A 16,666-nucleotide genomic window follows, 5' to 3' on the forward strand; every position below is an offset into this window, starting at 1 on the left:
AACAGAATACATTTTTTGCAAACTATCCCAAAATATTTTATGAAATGATACTCTAAACAAGAAACTAAAACGTAGGTGGTGGTAAATGTCTAAATGAGTAATTCATTAAGTCATTTATTTAGTTCAAAGAGCTGATTCATTCGTGAATTAAGTAAAGATGTATGTTGACTTGAAGCGGCTCTGTATAGACCTGTGTGACATTAAAGTACCGCAGAAGCGATTCGAAAGCAGAGCCGTCTGCTCTCTAATCGCTCTCGCTGATGTCATACACTGTAGTGCAGCTTCAAGTCCAATACCTAATGGATCTCATTATGAATGGGCCATTGAATCATTGGTTCACCCGACTGATTCTCTCTGGTTGCGCTCTTTACAACACCGGACACATATAATTAATATGATTAGCCTTTTGCCTGACTAAGTTATCAAACAGCTAATAATGCGTTGCTAATGTTACACAAACCACGTTCCCGTTCGCCATTTTAGTCCGCCTTCTAAAAATCCTTAGAAACGCTCTGAAACATCATAGAACGTCAGTGGAGAAAGGCAGAAAGTTTATCATATCATAATACACATCATATACATAATTCACCCATTATATTACTATATGTACCAGATTTTTCATACACTCTAAAAAATGCTGGGTTAAAAACAACCCAAGTTGGGTTGAAAATGCACCGACCCAACAATTGAGTTGTTTTAACCCAATGGTTGAGTTGTTTTAACTCAGTGGTTGAGTTGTTTTAACCCAGTGGTTGGGTTAAATGTTGCTTAAGACAACCCAATTGCTGGGTAAGAACAACTCAACCATTGGGTTAAAACAACCCAATTGTTGGGTCGGTGCATTTTCAACCCAACTTGGGTTGTTTTTAACCCAGCATTTTTTAGAGTGTATCAACAGAAACCCACGTTGAAGTGTTTGGACACAGGGTAGTTTGTGACATAAACACTGAGATTTTTGAGACTGTCTTTTGTTTAGGGCTGTTATACGATTAATCGCATGAAAAATAAAAGTTTGTGTTTACATAATAAATATATCTGTGTGTGCTGTGTATAATTATTATGTATATAGAAACAAACACATGCATGTGTATATTTAAGATTTTTTATACACAGCGCACACACATATAATTATTATGTGTAAACAAACTTTTATTTTAGATGCTATTAATCGCAATTAATCGTTTACCAGCCCTGCTTTGGTTGGTTCACTGCAGTTTTAAGGAGAAAATACTCAGCAATGATGTTGAATTTGCACATGGTTTGACTGAAAGCAGATTAAAAACACCACAGACATATAAACAACATTAAAAACTTAAACTTTAGTTTAACTATAGTATTTTGGTGGCATTATCATTGCATAAGGCTACATGATGCAGTGATTTTTGTCCTGCATCATATTTGTCACCAATCAACTAAAGACTATGGAATGTAAGATGAACTACATAGGTCTGGCATGGGACAGGTGCATCAAATTATTTTAATGTGTTATTTTTTCCCAATAAAATAGCATCTACTGCAACAATCCTCTGTTGTAAACGTAAACCTAAAATCAGTAATTACAAATCTAAAGTAAATATTACATCAATTGCTTTATGGTTAATATTGAGTCAGTCAGATATGACTGGGAAAAAAATAAAGTCAGTCAATTACTCATCATCAGTTTGAGTCTGATATTTATGAACCTATTTGTTTCAGGTTTGTGGTGAAGGGATGAGGCGAGGCTTTTTTTTTTTTTTTTCGAGCACACATAGGTTGTATCCAAAACCTGGAAAATGCATCAAGGCAAGTTCATATCTAATGTTAGCTTCACTTTCTGTCTCCTGAGAGACAACATGTATCCTTTGCTGCCTTTGAATCCCACAATCCTGTGCGTTCCATTCTGTGACAGGTAAAGATAGCGTGACAAAAAAAGATGGCATCCGTTGCATTTGCTGGTCAGTTTGTGTGTAAATACATTTTTACCAACATTTTTCACTTCTGATGTTATTTCTAGCAAAGATGCGGAGGCACCTATTGTTATTGTTGGCGTTCCTGTTATTATTATTTTGTTTCTTCTTCTTCCGCTCTTGAGTCTATGGCAGTCCATAGAACCTCATGGTAAAAAGTTGAGAAATTTGGGAGACTGATAGAAGACAGTCTGATCTGTCACCATAGCAAATTTGAAGTCTCTAACTAAATCCCTCTGGCACCACTACCTGTCCAAAATTTCACACCAGACGCGACTTGCACAATTAAATAGCACTATTATCACAAGTAGTTGGACGCTTGAACATTTTGAATTTACTTCCATAATTTGCCCGTGAAAATCGCTTCATTTGCACATGACATTCACTTCACAACAGATGTGAATTCACGTCATGCGAGGGGCTTCTGCCAGGTGGCTCGTCTTGTTGCATAATGTCTGATATGGATTGTTTTAAAAGTACAGCGATTAAGCTCAATTTGCCCGCTTTAACTAGCTTGTAGTCTCAATAAGGTGAATTCAGAGGGATTGGGAAAGGTTTTCCAAGTCACCTCAATGGCAAAGTGTCCCAATCACCCTAAAATCACCCTATGTATAGCAAAAAATTTGATTGCACCCTATGACATTATTTTCCGTCATGAAAAAAATCCCGCCATTTTGAATTTTTTCTGGGGAAAAAAAACGACTTTTTCAAACTAGGCAGTGACGAAAATTAAACCAGAACCGACAAAAAGTCATAACAAAATAACAACAATGCTAATAACTTTTGATTACATATAGCCTATTGTAATGAAACTGGTCATAATACATTCCTTGGCTTATGCTGAGAACAGAGATACCAATTTCACCATATTTGGCAAACCTTCCTGTCCTCCATCTTGTTATTTGTTAAAAATCTACTTTTTCTAACTCGTCCTAGACTGTTTGTCCAATTTTCACCAAAAACGAATCGTATCATATTCAGAACGTGCTGTCAAAAAGTTATGGAAGTTGAGTCAAGAGTTTTGCATTAATAGACAAAACCGTTTTCATATAGCACTGCGACGAAGTTGAGGAATGATTCCAAAATGACTCTTGAGGTTGTATCTCTGCAATGCTTTGACATATTGACACCAAACTTTGCATGTGTCATTGTTCCCTTGTTCTGACCACGCCACATGCATTTTATAACTGTGCCACCTATTGGTAAAAAGTGATAAACCATTAGACCATTTTAATTTACTGTATTTATAATTTACAGCCATTTTACCTAAATTATTTAAATGGTCTTTAATGGCTAATTGTTGCAGTTAATCTGACACTCCCAGCCATGTTTGCATGTCTTATTGCCTTCTTTGCGCTTGGCCCCGGTATTGTTGCTTGCAGCTATCTTTAAATATTTGTTTTGTTCTCACCACAGCTCGCTCGCTTTTGCTGTAGATCATTAAACTGTTACACTGTCTTAGAAGTCAGTACGAAGTCAATTTTGTGAGGTGCCTTCATGAACAAACGCTGCCTTACAAGTCATTGGCTGCATCCGAAAACCTAGGCTGCCGACTCGTTGCCTTGCTGCCTCATCAGACAATGACTTGTAAGCCAGTGTTTTGTGGACTGTTATTGCAACAATAACTTGCAGTCTTGCGCTGTCTGACACACACAAACACACACTGAAAAGTGAACGACACTGCTGGTCACTCTCAGAAGTTTTCCCAAAAAGAATGTGAAACACAAATGTTTTAATTATCAGTTTTTAAATAATTGTTTTAATAGATTTTAAATAGATTTTACACACTAATTGCTATATCGTATCGCATATCGAATATCGCATTATTTAACAAGATATTGCATATCGCTTTTTTCTTCAATATCGCACAGCCCTACTGCCTTCAAAAATCAATCAGATGAGGGTATCTCAGGAAGTGAAGCAAAAATTAGATTCGGACGGGCCTTGGTGCCTTCAAATGTGTCCCCCGAAGGCATTATTTTCATGGTTTCGGACACAGCCATTGTCTGATAAGGCAGCAAAGCAACAAGTCAACTTTTCGGAGGCAGCCATTAAGAGGGGAGCACGGAGGGTAACAAAGGAGAGCAGGTGGGGCAACTGAACCAATAATCAGGTAACAAAGTGGGCGGGGTTAAGACAACAGGCAGGAGGCACATAAAAACAAACATAAGCCATATGCTCACACCAAACATGACAAGTGAACAACAAGAGTCAGTAAACACGATCACAAGCCATGTGCTCAAACAAAACATGACACACATACACAGCCAATGAGAGCAATGCGTGTCCACACAAGACATGATAAACATGAAAGCATGAGGCTGATGAAAAACACAAACCGTTTGCAAACCCGGAACCGCATGCTCACAATCAAAAGACAAAAAGACTGTCAGAGGGAGCTCTGTCCCCAGTGACAGAACCCTGACAATTTGCCTTATTCAAGTTTGACAAACACACACAGAGGCACAGATCTGACAAGATTTGTAATTATTGTGCAAATATTTAATTCTCGGCATTTTAGTTGCACTCTGTCTAGAGCCTTCAGAGTGCACCGCCAGAATTTCAAAGCAACACCAATGTTTGCAGTTGCAAAATCGTACAAAACTTCTATCCACTTCTTAGACTCCAACAGGCTTGGGCTTTGGCAGTCTGTCAGTTATGTCAGTGGTGCATGCAGGCATCCACAAGATATGTGCACAATATTGGGACGTTTGGCAGGGCCGGCCTGCAATACTCTCTCACTGTGTCCAATCTTTCACTCGCACGACCATCCGCAAGCTCATGATCATGCATGACATCATTATTGAGACTGTGCTTTCAGACGCTGCATAATTTCCTTCTGTCACTGCTCACAGTCTTGAGTTTGACTCACTCACGCAATGGATAGAAGGATTGGAGTAAAGACAAACAAACCAAACTGGAAAAACAGTGTCTAAAGTGTCTAGAAATGCAGGAACAAACAGTTATTATCTTTGTGGTGGTGCTCCTATGTCAAGCCACACCTGGACCTCAAGATGCATGGTGGTCACAGTCCACAAATGTGACAGTAGTGCAAAGCACAAGCATCAGGTACATCTCATCATGAGAAGCCAACAGAGCTCAGTTCAGCCTCCCATTCACTTTTTTCTTAACAGAAGAGCCCATGATTGTGTTGAGGCTTACAGTCACATCTCGTTCCAGTTATTTTAGCTGTACAAAAACATATTAGCATATTTTTTTTACTTAATTATCCTAATCATAACACATTGATTTGTAGCTCAAATTAGTTTAACATTCACAATCACAGAGAAAAAGCATATTGCAAATCTTAAAAATCTTGTCTTGACATCCAATTGAAATTAAATAAGTTGAACTAAAATTACTAAAAATGTAAAATTTTAAAGGCAAAAACTAAATTAAAAAAGCACATATCAATATCACTTCAACATGAATTAAAATTAAAATAAAAACTATATTTAACGAAAATATTAAAATAACAGCCAATTCAATATATTAATAAATACTATAATAGCATTTTTTAAAAATCCTAAAATAATATTGGGTCTATGGTGTAGCAATTAGGGCTGGGCGGTATATCGAGTTTGTACAATATACTGATATATTTTTTATTTTAAATCCCAACTTTTTTTTTTTACAAGTAAGTATATTTTTATGAAAGTGAACATTATAACGGGATAATGTATATAAATATAGGCTGATATACATGTTTTTATTTTCATTTTTAGTTTAGTGAATTTAAAAACAAAATGATTAATTTTGTTTTTAGATTGTATAAACCCCCAATTTACACAAAATATATTGCATAGCCTACATTGCATTCACCGTATTTGTTTATAGTCTTCAATACCAACATTGTTTTTAGGACATCACTGGGCAGGATGTGAAATTAAATTATATATAATTATTATTTTTTATATCGGGTATAAATCCCGGTATTTTCTATTTGGATGGGAGGTAAAATCTATATAAATATATACCGCGTATCGCCATTCAACCAAAAAATACTGAGATATTAATTTTTGGATGGTGCAGAGCCAGATCATCTAACTCCTGCAAATGTCCCCTACTGTGCCTAGCAGGAGAGACTCTGCCATTCCCTACAGCTTTATGTCATGGAGTGGGCTTGCTGAGCTGTCTCACTAAAACTCAGCAATGCACCAAAAGACAACAAAGAGTGGCTCGATTTTAATAAAAAAGCGCCTACACCCCCCTGCCTCCCAAAAGTTCTCAGCTCCATGCCAAGTTCACAGAGAAACTGTTTACAGAGCAGCAAAGCTCACATGAATAACACCATAATCTCCAGACACTACCAGAAAATCCTGCTGCGCTCCGTCTTCAAAGACACATGCCACCAGTTCCAAAACAAGTAGAACTGTAAAAACATATATAAGTAACTGAATCCACGTATAGGTAAAAAGGTCAATCCACCACCTGGGAAAAATAAATGCAGCTAATGAAGGACATTTACCTCCAACAACAATGCCTTGCGGTAATGTAGCCAGTGTATGAAAATTAATAGTGTATGCTGACAACTATACCATTTCTTTTTACCTAATGAGACTAAACATAATTGAGTTAAAGCCACAATGTGTAATATTTTGGCGAGAGAGACCTTGATTAAGCAGAGCTTTTATCATGCTGCAGACGTCTGCTTCTTCCGCTCAAGCATATGTGGGGAAACATAGCACTTTTTTATCATATTAGATACATTTGAGAGTGCTGAAAGTTATGTTATAATGCTACTATGAGACACATGCAGAGTTGTTGCACACTGCAGTCAGCTAGATCGATATTAGGGATGGTAAAACATTGTACTCACGGTAAATCAAGAAAATTAGATTTAAATAATATAACTGTTGAGCTATTTAATAATGATTCGTTTTCTGTCAATGAATGTATCAATATAGTTGCTCACCTGTTTAATAAAACACATAATATATTAAAGTCCCTTTGGTGCTTCCATGGGTTATACAAAATAAATTAAAAAGATCCAGGGTAACGCTGGTATGATGCAATTAATAAAAGACGCAGACATGGTCCGTGTCCAGGTTAAAATTGCTTATTTTTTCTGGATTTAAACATTCTTGAAAACATTTGGGATAAAGTAAGTACACAAGTCAACAAAATATATAACATTGTTCTAGTGTTTTTTTTTTATATTTTAATCTGAAAAATACTATATATTGTGCCTTTAATGTAGGCAGGAGGTAAAGTACGTATATTTTAGTTAGTATAGTTTCGAAAATGTCAATGTTAATACCTGACCAGGTTCATACGGTCTATTCATTCATTATGTATTGATTCGTATCTGATAAGCCATATTGATTTAAATAACTAAATAGAGTGGTGCGTCATAGCCTGGAAAATCCCAACAATGATATTGATATTCATGTGTGTTGTGTGCGTTTCTACATAGACAAAAGTAAACCCTACAAGCCCAATTCTAGCAATGACTCAGCAAGAAAAGGTTTCTGACATGCTGTTATTCACATACCTACAAAACAACAAAAACATCGGCACCACCACCTCCACATGCTTCTCACAGCAGTTTCAGTTTCAGCACTCTCTGAGGAACCGAACACCTCTTACAAACATTTACCACGATAACCACAGTGTCTGCAAAAGTACCATTGTTACGAGCTATTGCAATTACCAACAACAACAACCTTTGGTAACTTCAGTATTATCCACCACTGTCGTGCACCCACTTCACAAGAACCATTTTCTTTCATCTATTGATGGATTTCCTATAGAAACTGAGGTGGGACATATCAAAGTTGTTCTCCTTTTAATTTAGTTGGTATTATCAAAGTGGTATTAGAGAAGGGGTATTTTAGAATCCCAGCTTTAAAAAGCACTTGATTTGACAAAAATCTTTGCAGTACAGAGCCATCAACCTTTTTCCCCACTAAACTTTTAATACAGCCTGCATACTGACACTAAAAAAAGCAGACGTCTTAATCTGATTGTATATTGTCTTTATTAAAACCATGTACATTTTAATCACAAAAGTATGAAACGATGCTGAAATCATCTCGTTTCAAGAAGTTTCCATCCTAATCAACTTTATTTATTTTTTTAAACTGCGGTTATGGTAAATGTAGTAAATGTAGTAAATTCAAAATCACCGATGAAAACTTAAAAAATTCTAAATATGCAAAAATTGTGCAATAATAGTAAATCTAAAATAAGATGTTATAGCGATGCATTCACGCATTATTAAATCGAAGCAGACCGCAGTGAACAACAAAATAAGCACTGGGGCTTCATTTTACATTTCTAATCATTTTAACTGCACAAAATACTCGTGTCCCAAAACAGAATATTCAGATATGATCATTTTTTTCCTTTCACAATCGTCATAATCTGTGCTGAGCACACAACAATCTGCTCTGATCTGTTATCAAATGAGTAAGACATGCTTCGACACGTAACAGTGGCACTAAAACAACTTAAAAAGTCTCCTTATTACATTTACTTCACATAAAACCATCTTCCATCCGTGTACTCTACCATTTGATAACTTTTTGTCACGTATTACTCTCACACATATATCCTGCTACCAATGTAAACAAAGCACACGCGCTTACAACAACCTGTTGCAACATGCGAGACAGGCTAGTTTCATGGTAACTTATGTAACTTAAATATTTATCCCATAATATATATTTCTGAAAATAATTCACGACAATTACGCAAAGTAAGTCGACAGTGTTGTATATAACACAGCCACCGGACAACAAAAAGTACAAGGGAATATTTACATACCGATTCCGTGCTGTTGAGTCTAAGCAGATTGTGGCTCTCACTCGCTCCCGGTGAATCAGCGCTAATGCCCCACCTTACTCACATCTGATTGGACAGTTGAAGCAGCGCTGTTCGATGACCACTTTGTTATCACATGATTGGACAGTTATAGCAGCGCTGCTTGAAACGTCCAATCAGGTAGACTGTCGAAGAAATTTGTCCGCATTTATCCCTCGCTCATGGCTCTGGTTGTATGGTTGCCCCTAAACGCATCACATGGATTAAAAAGTGCGTCTAAATAAAAGTTTAAGGTACACTTTATTTGAGGGTGTCTTTGTAATATTTAAGCACCGAGTAATATTAAGTAACTACATATAGCCTACTTACAATAGGGTAAAGATAAGGGCATATAATTATGCATAATTTACTGTTATTATGGTAACCCACATGGAAAGAACCTATATGAGGATATATGCGCATATATGAAACATATATGCAGTTTATATGTACATATATGCTGCATATATGCACATATATGTCAATATGTATGCTGCATATATGCACATATATGTCAATATGTATGCTGCATATATGCACATATATGTCAATATGTATGCTGCATATATGCACATATATAATATGTATGCTGCATATATGTACATATATGATAATATGTATGCTGCATATATGCACATATATATTCCACATATAGGTAAAATTGAGGTGCATATATGTGCATATCAGGCCATATAGGTCTCCTGTATTGCTTCTTTATATCCACATATAAGCCATATATACAAGATATGTCTCAGCTCATGGCAGGATCCGGTCATAGCTCAATGTAATTTTACAGGTTATGGTCTGTATTATTTGTTTTGTTTTTTGTTTTTACAGAATTTTCCTGTTTTTTCATTGTACAAGAAATGCCTGGTGTTTTACAGATATTCGCTGTAATTTAAATTTCGACTATTAAATTTACAGGAATTGCTTGTATTCTGGTAGCCTATTACATCTGTTTGTTTTTTTTAAGATGGATTTTTACAGAATAATATGTAATTTTAGCCTACATAAAAGTGTGATTAATATTTTACAGATTTTTTTCTGTAAAATTAGAAAAAAGTAAACGAATGTTTAACTACAGAAATCAGCAGTCATTCAACATGTTTTACTTACCATTTAAGATAATGTGTTGGTTAGTGAGTTGTTTTAGGCTAAATAATAGTATTTGTACATTAGGCCTATACATATTAGTCTAACTATAAATTGGATTGTAGCTACTAATCTTTTAACCTTTAACCTTGCAAACAAAAAAAAGAAGCTAATTTTGATAATTTTTTGCACTGACTAATTCTCCCCTAAATTTCCTAACCACATCTATTCATGTACATTTGATGGGTTTCCAAATCCAGTTGCAAATGCAGCTGTGTGTGTGTGTGTGTGTGCGTGTGCTTGCATGCGCGCGCGCGTGACGCAGTTTCAAATTGGCTGCCGGTTAATTTTCCGTTAGTCACGCCCACAACAGTTTGCGGAGAGGTAACGTTACAGTGATGTTAGAGCGAGTGATTTTATTTTATTTTAGGCTAAACTACACTCGTGAAGTGAGTCGTGAGATTAACTGGATTTGAGCAGCCGTGAGCAGGATCTCGGAACTATGTGAGGAAAAATAACGCGCCATTTCAGCGAGAATGTCTCGGCAACTACAGCGACTTTTGACAAGCAGCGGCCATCATATCAACCGATCACTGGGCTGAGGTAAGAGTCTCATTCTATGATATTTATATCGTGTGGCTGCACATTGATGTTGTTGGTTGTTTTAAAGCTGTTGTTAACATTTCTAATCGTTGTTCAGTCACATAACTGGCGTTGAGAGTAAAACACTGAAAATTATAGCAGTTCAGGCCTCTTTCAATTTTCCATCTGTTTAACCAAGAAAGATTAACTTAGCTATTCATAAAGTTTGAAAGGTTGTATGTGGTAGTTATGTTACCGTCATTATATCTTTTGAAACAATGAACTAACGTTATCGATTAACTATAGACCTATATATATATATATATATATATATATATATATATATATATATAGCTCTGGAAAAATGAAAATATATTATATTATCATCGATCCAGATGATTGGACAGTTACGTTACACCCCTAGAGAGTTATATGATGCAGCTAACGTTAAGTCAAAGTAATATAATTTTACTTTAATTATAAATACTGTAAATTTAGCTCAGCTTCCAGATCACATTAGGTTGAGGTTTTTGGTCTCAGTAAAACATGCTGGCATGTTTTAATTCATGTAATAGTCCTATTTTTTTATTTGTATTATTTTTTTATGCTTTTTTGTGTGATTTCAGGTCCTGTGGAAAGACTGGAGGTCTACAGCAGGTGAGCATTGCAGGTGTGGAATAAGGGCACTGTTCTTCTCATTCAACAAATTCTTTGTTTGCATCTTATAATGCAGCTGTTTTGAATAGTATTTTGTTATAATTGCAACTAGAATAATTCAGAAACATGGCTTTTCCTATCACTGCTATCCTGACACAGCTCTCTACCCTTCATTCCAGCGGATGATCAGCCGTAGCTGCTCGCATCTCAGCCTGCTTGATGGAAATTTCCGACCTTCACCTGGATGACCTTTACCTTCAACTGAACCTCGCCATGACGGAAGTGCTCGTGGTTTCAGCCAGCCCTACCTTTGTGTTATAACTGATCAGTTAATCTTCACAGACCACATTGCTAGAACTGCCCGATCTTTAGATTTTCCTTGTACAGCATTGGGATGATCAGGCCATTCCTATCGAAACATGCTACACAACTCATCCAAGCTCATGTTCCAGCCACTGGCATCAGTGTTTGCTGATGCACTGTGAAGACTTGCGCTGTGAAGGCAAATGGCGCATTGTGGTGCCATCCCAAAGAGGCACAAAATCACTTTCACAGACCTTTATCTGGACTGTTCCATGCTGGTGGAATAACCTGACTAACTCCAGCCATTTTCAGGAGACCACTAAAGATGCATTCTTTTGTGAACACATGACCCATAAAACTAGCTCTTTTCTGTTTAACAAAACTGCTAGACTAACTAAAAATTGTCACTGCACTTATTGCTGCTTCCATACTCTTCATTTGTAAGTTGCTTTGGATAAAATTTAATTGTACATGTATAAAATAATAACTGCAATGTGACAGTATAAAAGAAAGTTAATTGTCTTTTAATGTAGATATTTTTGCATATTCTAAATTATATACTAAGCTTGTATTTCCTACAACTGAAGTAACTTGACATATGTGTTATGTAAAATGACTAATAATGTAAATGTGCAGTTTCTGTACAATATTTTGTAAATTTAACAGAAATTGGCTGTAAAGGTTGCTATTTATGTACAAGTAGGCCTACTTAATTTAGAGGTTGAAGTTGTGAGTGGTTCTGTTCAAATAAATATTAATACTGTAAATATGCAAACATGTTTTTGAATTGATGTGCTTACTGCATTTTTATAAATAATATCTTAGTTATTGTACATAGAAAACATATATTTTAAAAGTAAATTACTGTAGATGGACAGCAGGTTTGTAAAATAAATTTGATTGAAAATTTAATGTTTTATGTGTAATTTAACATAATTGATCCGTTTTTCCACAGTTTAATAAATTATAATTAACATTAATATACTGTAATTCATTTTTTTACAGTGTAGGTGAACATATAGGTGCATATATGCACACATATATGTGCATATATGTACATATATGTGCATATATGTACATATAATATAGGAAAACGGCCAATTTTATATATGTCACATATATTAAAAACCTATATCAAATCCTATATTAAAACATATATGTTTATATAGGTTCTTTCCATGTGGGAAGTAGCCTACATAACAAGGGCACTGTAAAATAAAGTGTTACTCAAGTTTATGTTATATTATGTATTATATTATTGTTAAAGTGAGAGCTGTGCGTTCTAAAAATTGTGAGTTGTGTGTTAACCCATGAGCTTTCTTAGTTTGAAATATATAAAAATATATTTACATAAATGATTATATTTAACAATGAATTACATGCATGCATTACGCCATCTGTTGGATGTAAATTAGTGTTTTGGCATATATGTGCCAAACTTTTAAACAGCAATCCCTAGGAAGAAATCATAAAAATTCTAAGTTAAGATGCATGACTTTTTTTTACATTTGTGAATAAAGTGTGTGAGGAATGAGTGATAGCCTATTTTATGCAAAACATACATTTGTCCTACAGGGGGCGCCAACGTTCTTATAACAACTGCCATTAAATTTAACTTAAATTTAAGACCAAGTGTCTACGTCGAGCCACATACTGTATATGTTGTCGTTTTTCATAAAAAAAAAAAAAAAAACATACATGTATTGCAAATTGACCATTTGGAAATAATCTGAAAAGCATTCAATTAAATTAAAACATGAAATTATTTACACCACCAAACCCCAGTGCATATCTTCAAAACAGCCCCCATATTTTAGGTTTGAGGTTCTGAGCAATGACTAACAATATCATATAAAAACCGGCTAGCTGTTTCTGTTTCCAATCCACAGGTATCAGCCTGTATGATCACTAAGACGTCAGACAGCTGTGTGTTAAGGTTACAGGCTCTTTGAACCCATTCCTGTCTATCAACCTGTCATGCTTTGAAAAAGCCAGGGACCTTTTCCCAGGAACCCTGAGAGGGAAGAGAATAAGAAGGTAAAAAAGTAAACACAAAACAACTTTTAAGTCACCACATCCGTCAGTGAAAGGAACGCTTTATTTTTAGCAATAGCAGCAGGGTGATTTCTGGCGCTCTGTACGTGAAATGGCAGAGACCCCTGCAGAGCTCTCAGAGTCCTTAATGAAAGCGCTCAGTCTCTCTCACTCTCGGCTGTCTGTGTTAGCACGTTGCATAACTACTAGTGACGCCCGTGCAGTCTCTCACTGTTGCCAGGGACGGCGGGCATCTGCCCTCCCTTTGAATAGTCATCACTTCATTCCTGTAGTCATATATCTGAGCCCTCCTCAATTACAACTGTATTGACAAAGAAGTTTATCTTCAGAGAATACAGCCTCAAAATAAATAGAAGCTCAGAGGTGCTCTCTTTTATAGCTCAGGTTCTTAAAGGGATAGTTCATCCAAAAATGAAAATGTTATGTGTATCTGCTTACCCCCAGGGCATCCAAGATATACAGTGGGGCAAAAAAGTATTTAGTCAGCCACCAATTGTGCAAGTTCTCCCACTTAAAAATATAAGAGGGGCCTGCACTTTTAATCATAGGTACACTTCAGCTATAAGAAACAGAATGAGAAAGGAAAAAAAAACGAATTGTCTGATTTTTAAAGAATTTTATTTGCGAATTATGGTGGAAAATAAGTATTTGGTCAATAACAAAAGTTCATCTCAATACTTTGTTATATACCCTTTGTTGGCAATGACAGAGGTCAAACGTTTTCTGTAAGTCTCCACAAGATTTTTACATGAGAAAAAAATCCAGAAAAATCACATTTGCAAATTATGGGGGAAAATAAATATTTACTTAACTACAAAAGGCAAGATTTCTGGCTCTCACAGACCTGTAACTTCTTTGAGAATGACCTCAAAGACACCTGTCCACAACCTCAAAAAGTTAGACTCCAAACTCCACTATGGCCAAGATCAAAGAGCTGTCAAAGGACACCAGAAAGAAAATTGTAGACCTGCACCAGGTTGGGAAGACTGAATCTGCAATAGGTAAGCAGCTTGGTGTGAAGAAATCAACTGTGGGAGCAATTATTAGAAATAGAAGACTTACAAGATCACTGATAGTCTCCCTCGATCTGGGGCTCCACGCAAGATCTCGCCCTGTGGGGTCAAAATTACTACAAGAACGGTGAGCAAAAATCTCCAGAACCACACTCGGAGACCTAGTGAATGACCTGCAGAGAGCTGGGACCAAAGTAACAAAGGCTACCATCAGTAACATACGCTGCCAGGGACTCAAATCCTGCAGTGCCAGTACATGTCGTGGCCCATCTGAAGTTTGCTGAAGCAATGCACCCAAGTTGAAGCATTTAGATGATCCAGAAGAGTACTGGGAGACTGCCCTATGGTCAGATTAAACCTAAATAGAATGTTTGAAGGTGAAATAATGCTGAGTTGCATCCAAAGAACACCATACCTACTGTGACGCATGGGGCTGGAAACATCATGCTTCGGGGCTGTTTTTCTGCAAAGGTACCAGGATGACTGATCCGTGTGAAGGAAAGAATTAATGGGGCCATGTATCATTAGATTTTGAGTAAAAATCCATCAGCAAGGGGATTGAAGATGAAATGTGGCTGGGTCTTTCAGCATGACAATGATCCCAAACACACCGCCCGGGCAAGGTCCTGGAGTGGCCTAGCCAGTCTCCAGATCTCAACCCCATAGAAAATCTTTGGAGGGAGTTGAAAATCCGTGTTGCCCAGCGACAATTTAAAAACATCACTGCTCTAGAAGAGATCTGCCTGAAGGAATGGGCCAAACTACCAGCAACAGTGTTGTCTAAAAACCTTGTGGAGACTTACAGAAAATGTTTGACCTCTGTCAGTGCCAACAAAAGGTATATAACAAAGTACTGAGATTAACTTTTGTTATTGACCAAATACTTATTTTCTACCATAATTTGCAAATAAAATCTTTAAAAATCAAATAAATTAAAAAATGTGATTTTCAGGATTTTTTTTCCTCTTTTTTTCGGTCTCTCATAGTTAAAGTGTACCTATGATTAAAATTGCAGGCCTCTCATCTTTTTAAGTGGGAGAACTTGAACAATTGGTGGCTGACTAAATACGGTGTTGCCCCATTGGTGATTGTGTTTCTTCAGTAAAACACAAATGAAGATTTTTAACTCCAACCATTGCAGTCTGTCAGTCATATTATGCATGTGAATGGTAACACATGAGAATATGAGAACAATGAGAGTTATCGCACATCTCTATGCCATATCGTGTACATTGACCTAATTTACTGGAAGGGATCATGCACCGAAGGCTGTTGGAACACAGCCTTCCTGTCCCAAATGGCTAAATCCCGAAACCCTTACGGTCTTCCTCTGAGTCTACACTTACACAACGTAATGCCGCTTTAACTGCCGGGTAGAAGTCCTCGGCGTAGCTCGCGAACTTGCGGGCTCAGCTGAAGTGCACATCAAGGGCACATAGAAGCCGCAAAGGGGAATCTCACGAGACTGGTGCGGGTTCCGCAGCTGACTTCTACCCAGCAGTGAAAGTGCCATTATGTTGTGAAAGTGCGGACTCAGAGGAAGACCGTGAGGGTTTAGGGTGCCATTTGGGACAGGACCTTAGTGTTCCAACAGTTCAACTTCAGTGGACAATCACTTCTTGTAAAGAAGTCAATGTACACAATATGGCGTAGAGATGCGCAAGAACTTGCAAGAATAATTCTTATACTCTCCTGTGTTAGCATTCACATGCATTATACGACATTATACAACATGTTCTGGAAGTTTACTTAAAAGCAAGTGAACATAAGAGGCACATGCCAATTCCTTTCCTCTTCATCTTGACCCCATGTTTGAAGCATGTCTACCAGAGCCTGGACTCATAGTGCAAACTGACTGAACCCAAGGCAATCCCCAGAACGAATAGCTGGAAGGCTCTGATTGGAAGCCATCTCCCGCAACACTAAATGATGGGGCTGCTCATTCTTCCTTTGGAGGGCTTTGAGCGCTGTAGTATAAGGCTGGGGGTCATGAGCACATGCCAGTGTTTGTCTCTAAATGTATAAAAGTATGATTTTTATATTGTTCTGTTTCCTCAGAAGGCAATACATTTTTAATGCCAAATTATTGAGGATCAGTAGTTTTGAAACATGAAAATTAAGGTTTCTCGATTGCAGCTAATCTTGAAGGCCCAACTACAAGGGAAGGCTGAACATGGGCTGCTGCTACTGGTTGTCTCACAATTGGATCTCTAG

The 16,666-nt window shown here is 36.8% G+C and overlaps 1 protein-coding gene and 1 long non-coding RNA gene across 2 annotated transcripts in view; one reads left to right on the forward strand and one right to left on the reverse strand.

Moving 5' to 3' along the window:
• The window catches only part of ston2 (stonin 2), a 35,244-nt gene extending 26,459 nt beyond the window's left edge, over window positions 1-8,785 (reverse strand). The window contains exon 1 of the mRNA XM_067455734.1: window positions 8,715-8,785. The gene's annotated coding sequence lies outside the window, so the exon portion shown is untranslated. The remainder of the gene's footprint in view (window positions 1-8,714) is intronic.
• A 1,489-nt stretch (window positions 8,786-10,274) lies between these two features.
• Window positions 10,275-11,869, forward strand: LOC137091379 (uncharacterized). The gene is made up of 3 exons (XR_010908083.1): window positions 10,275-10,445; window positions 11,051-11,094; window positions 11,261-11,869. It is a non-coding gene; the product is annotated as an uncharacterized lncRNA (long non-coding RNA).
• Window positions 11,870-16,666: the final 4,797 nt, after the last annotated feature.

Source organism: Pseudorasbora parva, chromosome 10 (assembly GCF_024679245.1).
Source record: "Pseudorasbora parva isolate DD20220531a chromosome 10, ASM2467924v1, whole genome shotgun sequence".
Classification (NCBI taxonomy): domain Eukaryota; kingdom Metazoa; phylum Chordata; class Actinopteri; order Cypriniformes; family Gobionidae; genus Pseudorasbora; species Pseudorasbora parva.